At 34.5% G+C, this 8151-nt stretch overlaps 1 protein-coding gene across 1 annotated transcript in view; it reads left to right on the plus strand.

Moving 5' to 3' along the window:
* Positions 1–8151, plus strand: part of LOC106470510 (cytokine receptor-like) — a 58861-nt gene that overhangs the window by 8088 nt on the left and 42622 nt on the right. The window contains exon 2 of the mRNA XM_013931068.2: positions 7278–7364. The gene's annotated coding sequence lies outside the window, so the exon portion shown is untranslated. The remainder of the gene's footprint in view (positions 1–7277; positions 7365–8151) is intronic.

Below are 8151 nucleotides of genomic sequence, written 5' to 3' on the forward strand. Positions count from 1 at the left end.
GTTGCGTCAGCGAGGTCACATGACTAGTGACGACACGTTTCTAGAACTGTCCTGTACCTTGGCGAATGCTCTAGCATTTACTAGATATAGGGTAGGCTGGTATATAAAAGAGGGTGACAACGTGACGGGAGAACACTGTGTGTGTAGATAGTGAGTAATTGAACCGCAGTCAGAAGTATTGTTGACGTTCGTTGATATAGCGTTTGTTATAGAGCGATTGTTGAAAATAAGTGTATCGTAAAGTTGTATTCGGAAAGAATAAACCAGTTTTATTAAGTAAGTACTTGTGTCGCTAAAGTTTCGTCGGAACGAAGTTACGGAAAATCAATTAACAAACGGAGACGTAACAATATATTATATACCTTAACCAGTTTTGGATAAAGTTAAAAAATATGAGTATATACGTATTTGAATGTACTAGCTTAATCTTATTGCTGTATCGCGGAAGTAACAGCTTTGAATTTTATTCTGGAAATTATTAGTTTCATATTTAGGCTACGATGTATGAGAAATATTCTTATCATTAAAATTTGTTTTTGATGTAAATAATTGTTTTCCGTTCAACTGTCAAGCACTCTAGTAGATTTAAAGTAAATTTATTTGGTTGATGACTAACCTTTATAAATTTTATTTGTTTATTTATTTTTATCTGGTTTTATTTCTACGACTTTTCAGTAAAAAGTTATTTCGTTGGTTGTCTCAAAGAAAGTTTGTTTATCTGTATAGATGTTTGAATGTTGGTACGGCATCATTTCTGATCACGTGCATCCAGCGATGCTTCATGTGTATCATTTTGGAGACGGCTACTTCCAAGATGATAATGCTCCCATATACCATGTTTAAATTGTGCGTGCATGGTTTGAGGAACATGAGAGTGACTTCAGGTACCTCCCATGACTACAAAAATCCCCAGATCTCAATCGAAGCATCTGTGGGATAAAGTTACGAGGCACATTCGCCATCGTGATCCTCTGCCTACCTCACTCCATGAATTATATATAGTATGAATGATTGAACGGGGAATCCATCGGGACATCTTGCAGTACCCTGTGGATTCTATGCCATATCGCGTCATGATAATATTCGAGCAAAAGGTAGCCCAACCCGTTATTAGGTGTAGGCCCTAATAAAGTGGCCAGCCAGTGTACATCATAGTCGGTATCATGCATTAACTAATAACGTACACTTCTTTTAAAACGGATTTGGTCAATGTATTTGTTACGTGGACTTTCTTTGTATGGGGTCCTGGCATGGCCAAGTGGTTCGAATCCCCGTCCCACGAAACATGCTCGCCCTTTCAGCCGTGTGGGCGTTAAAATGTTACGGTCATTCCCACTATTAGTTGGTAAAAGAGTAGTCCAAGAGTTGGCGGTGGGTGGTGATGACTAGCTGCCTTCCCTCTAGTCTTTCATTGCTAAATTAGGGACAGCTAACGCAGATAGCCCTCATGTAGCTTTGCGCGAAATTCAACATAAACCAAACTTTGTATGGGTTTGTTTTTAGTTTGGTCTTGATAAACAATTAATAATGGATATTGAAACTTCTCCCCCTCAAAGCCGAAACAACAACAGCAACAACAAAAAACAAAACAAAGTATACGGGCATACCATTCACAATAATATGGGTGTATAATATTGATGTAGTATGTGAAAGTGTCGAGACTGTGTACACCACACTTGCATACGTATAATATCCGTTTTTTTTTAGGTCAGTTGTTCTGGTACTTAAGATATTGTATTAACGTGTACTTATATATATAGGCTCACTCTTACACATAGGTATAGCTGGTGACAAGTAGGTTATTAAATATGTAAAAATTATTGAAATGAAACAATCGATTTTTCCTGCAGCTCTGTGGTATCTAACATTTTAGGACTATGTATATTTCGAACAACTCGACAATATAGATACGGAGTTGGATGAATATCTTCTGTAATATCCTCTGAGTTATGTTGAAATCTTAAGAATAAACTATATATGCATAAATAGTGTTACGTAAATATTATGCAATTATACTCGCATAAAGTCTAAAAAAAACGGCAACAAAAAACAAAACAGGTAATTCTGAAGATCTAGTAGGGGCATAACTGTAGGTAGCCAATTTAATCATATAAAACGAAGGAAAAAAATTAACGAAAGCGGTATTCTACGTGATCTGTTATTATTGTAATAGGGAGAGAGGTTAATATACGTACATCGCAGTGATACAGGTATTTTTTTTACAGCAGTATATTAGGTATTGTTAAGAGTTATACATTAATATTGCATTTCTCTTAACGAGCTGACGCAATGTAAGCTTCTCAAAATTTGCGTAGAAGTGAAAGTGTTATCAGGAAATCGATGATTTGATTTGCTTTTTACGATTTATATAGAAATTTTTTAAACTATTCTTAAGAGGACTTAGTATCAGAGCTGTTTTATTGTATGTCGTACACGTGGTGTAAAAAATGGCTGCATAATGTGAATATAAATTAATCCATCTATGATAGGGCAGAAAATGGGTTTTACACAACTCGTTCTAGTACGTATTCCATAATTCTGTAATTTATGCGTATGCATAAAAGTGTCTAATTATATGTTTGTCTGTAAATGTAAGTCGAATAAAATGTCGAATATAAGCTATTAGTGTGTATAAATAAGGTAAGGTGGAATTTTCCTTTATCTGTGGAGTGCGTACACATACATGCCTCGGTGAAAACATATTCGAAGCTGCTTGTTTGTTAAGGCAAAAGACAACATTTACAGTCTAGGTAAGATAGAGAATCCGGGCGTGGCTTATCATTAATGTGGAAGACTGTGGATCTGAGGATTTATTGTTCACGTCCCGTTGGCGTAAATATATTTTTCGTTCGTAGGGGCCGTAGATGCGTTATAGGAGTAACAATCAAATTCTACTATGAGATAAGAGAATTGTGTCCAGGTGCTGGCGGTGGATGCTGTTGACTGGCTGTTTTCCCTTAGTATATCAGCTCGAATTTAAAGACGGCTAGTGTATATATCCTTTGTTTAGGTTTGCGTGAAGTTTCGAATTTATAAATTTATAAATGATTAGATCGGTAAAGCTTAACAAACGTAATAACCTTATCGAGAAAAGTATAGGGTTAAGATATAGAGTTAACCAATCTGTAACTTGACACAATTATATCTATTTGACACAATATTCATTAAAGCACATTAAATTATATAGTGCAGTTGATAGAAAAACAACAACAACAAAAATTTAATTAAACACAATTTTAAGCATTAGTAATTATCAATAATTATGTTAAGACTGAAAATGTTATAAGTTGGCGTTGTATACCCACGGTATAAAAATCAAATCGTAATGCTCGAATATGAAAATTTAAATGTCCAAACTTTTAGCAAGATCCTGTATAACCCGAAAAAATTATATTACGTTCTGCTGTTGAGCAGTAACAAAGGTATTAACCATTGAAGACTTTTACCTCTACATCATGCTCTTGTTCCATTTCCCTTTAAGAAGGAAGTTAGTTGAGAACTGAAGGACATATTACTGATCTTGAGAATTATCATTTTCTGTTTGTGTCTGTGTTGTGGTTACCTATACATCAAACTTTGTCTGGTTCTTAATGTGTGTTACGGTTTCATATAATCAGATTTTTGTCTGGTTATGATTTTCAATAATGCATTTTTTTTTTTCATAATCATAATGTTGCAGTTAGAAAAACCATAATTGAATAATGAATTCAATGTTACATCTTTGTAGGAAAATTTTTCAGAGGTGAATTTGAATAATGGGATGAAACTGACGAAAGCTTATGATCGTTTGATTCTACGATGGATGGCACGCTGTAAACTTGTGATGTTTGTATGTGTCATGTGAACGAGCCACATGATTGAGGTTCCATTAATTTTAATGGGACTAAAGGTCAATTTGTTTGGTAGTTGTAACTACAAAATAGTACATTGTGCACTTAGACATTTGCAAGTTTTTTACTTTTCTCACACACCCGTATAAGCAGTCAGTATAGGCACTTGTTTAAAAAGTTATTGAGTTTATACATGTTGTGAAACGTTGCAGATCCAAGTTTGTACTTAACTCAAGTGTTTTATTGCATAAGTTGGGTTGGCTTTACATTCTCAAGAATGACAAACAAGAGTGTAATACAATGCATTTATGGTATATAACGCCTTATGACGACATAGCGTGATCGCTAGATCGGTTGTTTGTGTGACACTACTTCATAATAAAGACTTCCAGTGACTCAGAATAAGCTTGATTGCTTATAAAGCTACAAATCTGATTTCGATATATACACACACAATACAGACAGTCCACTTAGTAGCTTTGCGCTTAAACACAAACTCACTAACAGAATCTTCATAATAAGAATGATAATAGCTTTTATCAAATCTTTCTTTACTGGCCCTATACGGTTTACCAGTAAGAATAATATAATAACATTTGAATCGCACACCGTTTGTGCTGAATGCCTCTGCTCTCAAGGCCTTTTGCTCAATACAATCAACTGATACAAATAGCATTTCCACTGAAGCTTTGTGTGATGCATGGTCAGCCGTGAGGCCTGCTTCTTGTTCTTTCTGGAAACTCGTATAGGATCAATAAAGAAATACTTTTTTTCAAAATTATTGTTAGAATTGTTGTTATTTAAAGTCGCACAAACAATGGTAGTGAAGTAAAAATTATCTAAGTTTGTAGTTGGTAGAGTCCATGACGGTCTCTGTTAGATTGTAGTATATATTATAAGTGCTCCAAAGCGTATTTTATCTACTGGTACCGATTACAGATATGAGTTTAGATTTTGTTTACGAAAAAAAAATAGAAAGAGGGTATGCATGGAATATGTGGACTTTTTTACAGTTAACCTTCAAAGAGTCGAAGAAAGAGACATTAATAAATGCAGGTGTTGTGCTATAACTTCCCTTATTTAATACTGTCTTAATCCTTTCATTGGGTCCATTATTTAATTGAATGATACATTGCACTTGTATTTTTTTTCAGGTATCTTTATACATGCATGAACATGTATACCATATGACAGTAAAGACTTTGGAAATTTAAATGTTGAATCTTATCAATGGGATAAATATATTTCTTCTTCGGTTGATAATGCAAACTATTTTGTGTAGAGTGTGGTATAATAAATATTTTGGACAAAGTAAACAAATGAATATAATAATAACGCAAGCTACACATACACAGCGCACTCAAAATGGAATTTTTGGTGGTTTGTAATCATAATTGACATTGTTCAATCTTCATCAGCAATTCGCACAAGTTATAGATGTAGATTTTCACGATGGTGATATTTTTCTAACATTTTTAGATAATAATGATATTATTAGGAAAACAAAACGTATTAAAACGGAAAAATATGGCTTTATTTTACTCAATAATTTTAGCTGAACTGCAGAAAGCACTCCCCATGACGCCTTTCGTTCAATACCATAATGCTGGATTTGTCTGCGAGAGACGAAAATTTATCTAAGCTACTTGCATAGGATTGAGTGCGTTATATTAAGACTCTGTCTGAGAATCGATGAAACCGAATTAAGGGTATTGGATAGACTACAGAGGGATGTCACTATTTCTGGTATTCAAGTTATAATTAAAAGTAGCTATATGATAAAAGATTTAATCTGTTAATCTAAAAAATAATCTTTACTTACAAAAAAAAAAAAACATTTCTTAGTAGTGTTCGACCACGAAGATGCAGAGTTTAGGGGTTTGCCGGGTTGTGTTCCTTTTACATAAACTAGTCGAAGTGTTCACTTCTGGCATGTACTGCACTTAGCCATCTTTCAGCGACAAGTAAGCTTCTTTGAGTCTTCCTCGACCATCTTTATCGAAAACCGTGGAGAAAAAATCTTTATAGAGCCGAGGGACCAGATCTTGTACTGCGGCCACTGCTTCATTTTGTGTGGTATTTTGGATGGGAGTATAGGTTTTACTACCTCATAGTCTGAAATATAGTGCGAATGTATGTGGTCATAATGGTAGGCAATTCAGATTCCGGATACCACAAGGTGTTCAAATCTCTATTCATAACTTTGAAAAAAAAGGTTAGTACCGGAAGGTTTTGTTTGGGAATCAACCCACCAAAAACATCTCCCTTATTCGCAGACTGGCTGTTAAAACGATTTTTAATATGCAAATCAATACATCACCTGATAACCACAGTTGTTATGAAATCGTAGTGGAATGTATGAAAATTACATTTTGATATTGCTTGGCGTTTGGTAGGTAGTATGATGCAACCGAAAATTGATTGCATTTGGGAAGGATATGTAACAGCCCTACCGAGGCAAAATATTCATACACTCAGCTCATAAAGGTGTGTTCTGTTTGGGGATTTAGATCTCCCAAGACAGATATATCCTTTGTACTTAATGATATTTGAAAACAAATAAATTTTGATGAACTTGGAAAAGCAGGACCATCCCAAAGGAGACCTGCAACAAGTCGTACTCTAGTAGTAGTAAGTGAAATACGACGTCTTGTTATAGATGATAATCCACGAACATAAAGGTTAGTGGAAAAAGCTGTCCACGTGCCCCAAGCAACAGTACACAATATAAGAAAGGAGAATCTCCGTCTGGAAAAGCGACATAAGTTACGTGTACACAAGTTGCTTCCATGACATATTGGTTCAACCATCACATACCTCAAGCAGGTAGAGAATGAAATGGGTATTCCATAATAAGACTTACTGGTGAAGTTTTCTGTAAATTTCTGTGCGGTTGGACTGTTGAAACTGACTCATGGAAACTACTAGCCTCATATTTTAGACAGATTATGGAAAACGGCAGGGAGTAAGGGATATGTTTTGAACATGACAGCTTTACGACGGAGCCTTTTGCAATGGAAAATACGCTGCATGGCTTTCATGAAGGTGCATGGTCGTCAAACAGGGCATGACCGGACGAGGTGACATGGACGTGGTGAGGCTCTAAAATCATTGTAGTATTACGTATTCAATCATTTTATTTGTAGCACAAGAACTTTTTAGTAGGCAAAAATATTTTGTACACTTCTGATTTGAAGTTCGGAATGGACGCATTAAGAGAAACGTTAAAAAGCTTGCAGTTTTGCTTGATGTAAATCACGAATATTAGGCTTACTGTTTTTCAAAGATTCGCCAACTTTTGGTGTATGAAACGCTAACCGTGAATTTTGCTTGGAAGTTTTCTTGAAGTAAGTTTCTTATATGGTCACAAATATCTTGTAGGAAACATTGCTTTGAAGTATATGTAATTATTAAAAAAAATAACTTTTGTTTTACATTTCATTCCAGCGTTCTACGATTAAGCTGGATCATCCAAGTACCAACCGTCTTGCTATTGAATCGATGTTTACAGTTGAAGATGAATATAAAGAGGAGGTAAGTAAATCCCACGAAAACAACAACAAACAAACTACAATCTCCCACTTATTTTGATACATTTTTTATTAATATTGTCTAATGAACTTGTACTTCGTATATACATGTGATTATCTTTGATATTTCAAACCATCAAAATTGAAAATGCTATACATGTTTCAAATTTTAATTTTGTCACTATTTCGTTGTGATTATATTCGTATCAAGTAAAGCAGCTAAAAAAATTATAATTAATTAATAGTGGCCTTCCCTAATATTCCATATCACGTGAACCTACATGCAAGTAGTATATCAATACGTTGGAAATCTGATTCTGTTTATAGTCGTTTCCGGCGTGAATTCAGTACATGTTAACGTACGTAAGTGTTGGATGAAAAGCATTGGATATATGTAAAACTGTTCCCTAACAACTCAAACATCACCATGACTGACTAAAATTAACGGAATTTTTTATAGTGCGCGATGTTGATGGTTATATATATATCACTTAAACACTTGTTTTATTAAACATGTGAAACTCGCTTACTGTTTTACACCTTTACAACAAGTGTTAACTGCAATTATAACGGCATTCATATTTGTATAATTTGTTTTGAATGAAACAACCACTGGAAGCGTTTGTGAGGTTGAAAATAATAAACATTATGAACTCTTACGGTCAATGTTTTTTCCATTAATCAATTATTCTGTCATTATGAACTCTTACGGTCAGTTGTTTTTTTTTTCACGAATCAATTCTTTTGTCATTGTGAACACTTACGGTCAATGTTTTTACCGCGAATCAATT

This window comes from Limulus polyphemus, unplaced genomic scaffold (assembly GCF_000517525.1).
Source record: "Limulus polyphemus unplaced genomic scaffold, Limulus_polyphemus-2.1.2 Scaffold4052, whole genome shotgun sequence".
Classification (NCBI taxonomy): domain Eukaryota; kingdom Metazoa; phylum Arthropoda; class Merostomata; order Xiphosura; family Limulidae; genus Limulus; species Limulus polyphemus.